Consider the following 3,431-nt stretch of genomic DNA (forward strand, 5'->3'; position numbering starts at 1 on the left):
ATAACCTACCACTCAATTCCTGCATATTTGCAAATTGAACCCCTATTTTAACTTTTACAAACATGCCCCTTACCTATGAATGAAAACAAATGTTTTGCTCTTCAAAAGGTCTAATTATTAGGTGTGGAGGACGCACGCTGAGCTGCGCGCGCCCTCCGATCACAGCCGCACATCGCGGCGTATGACAGTGGTCCCGCTGTCACACAGCCCGCCCAACCAGCCGCGATGTGAGGCTGTGATCGGAGGGCGTGCGCAGCTCTGCGCGCGCCCTCCTCACGCAATAATCGCTCCTTCAAAAGTCATAATAATGGTTGTTTCCGTTGTGACTAAGTACATATGTAGGATTTGGGTGGCATGTATAAATGCCGCATATATTTTTTACTCTCTAAAATCAATTAAGTTTTACAAAATAAGAGCAAGCAATTATCAATGATTTTCTTTCCTTTTTACATTATAAATAAGAAAATCCTAACAATTTATGCCCCACTTTAAATCCACCCTAGTTCACTTTTTCTATTTATAGCCTTTTGAGAAGAGCCATTTTGGCATTTTGCTCGTAACTTTTCTAACCATTAGATCCGATGGTCCATCAAAATTCTCCTCAATCGTATATAATTTTTTAAGGATTTGAGTGTTTTAATAACATCAAAATTGAGTGATCGTAGTTTTTTTTGGATTTCGCTCGTTTTTTTTTTTTGGATTTCGCTCGTCGAGATGCTCAATTTAACTATAAATATGTCAATTTTTGAGTTCATTTGACCCTTCACTTAATGATCGAAAACCTCTAATTGGGCTTCAACAACTTGATCTGAGCTTGATTATACTATGATTGAACTAGTTTTAGAGTAGTTGGGTTCGATTTGCCAGAACGGTCAGTTTGACTAAGGATAATCTTGAATTTGAATTTAGAATGTTTGTCGCTCAAAATAGATCAAGATTCATTTTATATGATAATAATGTCTTCATGTTCTAAAGAGGAGCCACTATGCTCCTTCAAATGACTAAACCAAGCATATGATTCTACATAGGAGGCTATCTAGCATGACTAAGGTGCTAGAGGCATCCCCGACCCAAACGAGGATAAGTTCTTTGTGGAGCGCTATCCCTCTCCTCTGTCCCTCATAAGTGACATCTTCGTCATTTAATTGACGGGTTTAAGTCACACCTTGTACAAAATCTACCTCTTAGAGGGTCATATGAACTAGAATTTCGTTCTTATTGGACTTAGTGCTACTAAGGTCTCCTTGGACGACGCAGTTCATTGATTGCTAACAAGAGATCTCTGGTTGGGTTGGGTCAACTACATTCACGATCAGGTAAACTTAGGGTCATCTTAGCTTGTAATGATGGATCCATGGTATCCAGATTTAGCTATCGCTACCTGCATAAGGATTCCTCCTCTTTCCGTTGACACCTTCTTTGAGCCCCGTCGATTCCCTTGAAATATCGTTTATGTCATCTTGTGGGACCTGCATGCCTAGGTGTCGCTGTCCGTGGTGGATACGGTGATTCACACTCTGCCCTATGGCCTAATGTAGGCATCGAAAGCATTGGGATTCTCCCATTTAAGATGATTAAAATCTTTTTGGTTACCTAAATAACCGCATATCATAAATTATGTAAGCAAACCCATTTTTATTGAGAGTATTTTTGGGCATCCCCCAGTATGTAATTAATATAAAGGAATACGTTCTTTTGGGAGTGCTCCTAAACCCATAACAATCACAAAAACTTGCTTCTTTGGTTGTGGATTGCTTTCATAGGGCTTTCTTCATCCATATGTTTCCATGACATTTTCGATCCAATCTCTTTTCGGACGCACACTCTTTGATTATCGCGTGAAGGCTATCTTGTAAAAGTTCTCCACGTTCTTTTTTAAAATTGTTTGTATATTTTCATCGTATTTTCTTACTTTATGGTTCTTCTCTTATTTGAATCATCTTTAAGAGAGATTTATTCGGAAAGATAATTATAAAATGATGTTAATTGATAAGATAAGCTGGCAAGTCAAAAAAGTTACAAGAAAAAACAATAACATTCATTACTTATTGCATTAAGTTAATATCAAGTTTTAACAATTTTACCTTAAACTAAACAAAAAATAATATATATTTTTTAAAATTTAATTTATAGCCGATTAAATAACCTCAACCATATCTTAAGGAGGATTTAAATGTACATACCACTCAATTCTTATGTATTTAAATATCTAACCATAATATTTAATTTTTACATGAAATGTGCATTTCACTTTTTAAATAATAATTATTACCAATAATCAAGAATTACTAACAAAATTGATTTGGAAATTGTGACAACACTTGTAAATGTGAATTTCTAAAGTTTTGGAAATGACTAATTTGGCAATTAGTTTATTTAGAGATTAATCAAGGATATAAGTTCGAATATTAATGGTTTAATAGTGCTCATTAATGATAATTACACCTAATATAAATAATTAATATTTTATGTGGACTACAACAAGTGGGGTCTACTGCATGAATCATATTTCTCAATTGTGTCATATTGAGCAACATATTTTCACTTAATTCTAATAAATTAAGAATATTATTTATACAACACGTCCAAGCCTTTTTAGGATTACCTTTCTTATCATAAATCAAATCTAAAACATCTACTCTCGCAAGCAAATCATCAGATAGCCGACGTTTAATGTTACCAAACTATCTAAAGAGATTCTTCACTAATTTTCTTTGCCAAAGAAGCTACTCCAACCCTTTTCACGTATATAAGTGTTTCAGAGTATCTATTAGTGTAAAGCCAGTCATTCACCCAAGCATTCATTCTCATCTCAACAACACTTCACTTAGGGTGCGTTTGGGACAGCTTGTACTTATCCAGATAAACTGTTAATCTGAAAATGAGGACTGCGGGGTCCGACCCGTGTTTAATGTAAAAAACCAACTGCATTTTCAGATAAGCTGTTCCAAACGGAGCCTTAGTTTAATGTTTCTCTTTAACAGGCCAACACTCTATGCCTGAGAGTTGATCGTACATCTAGCGACAGTCCGAATGAGGCCACACAGTTGTGAACCATGCGGCGGCCAATCCTTCTGAGCTTGAATAGAAAGAAATATTCTAAAACCAATCCAAACGACCCTAGCTCTCAATTCCATTAAAACAACTCCAACCAGAGATCTTCTTCAACCCACCATCCCTCATCAATCTTCTCAACCTCTCCACATCTCCCCACCTCCCCGCCTCCGCATACATGTTCGACAACCCGACATAAACCCCATGGTTCTCAGGCTCCACCCTAAGAATCTTCTCCACCACCCTCTCCGCAATCTCAACTTCGCCATGAAACCTGCAAGCCGACAACAAAGCACCCAAAACCACCACATCCGCCTCCCACGTCATCCCCTCCACCAACTCCTCCGCCTCCTTCAACCTCCCGCTCCGGCCCAGCA

General features: G+C 37.5%; 1 protein-coding gene across 2 annotated transcripts in view; it reads left to right on the forward strand.

The window, feature by feature from the left end:
* Positions 1 to 3,431, forward strand: part of LOC110018419 (putative serine/threonine-protein kinase) — a 54,603-nt gene that overhangs the window by 861 nt on the left and 50,311 nt on the right. The window lies entirely within an intron of this gene.

Source organism: Phalaenopsis equestris, unplaced genomic scaffold (assembly GCF_001263595.1).
Source record: "Phalaenopsis equestris unplaced genomic scaffold, ASM126359v1 Scaffold000022, whole genome shotgun sequence".
Classification (NCBI taxonomy): domain Eukaryota; kingdom Viridiplantae; phylum Streptophyta; class Magnoliopsida; order Asparagales; family Orchidaceae; genus Phalaenopsis; species Phalaenopsis equestris.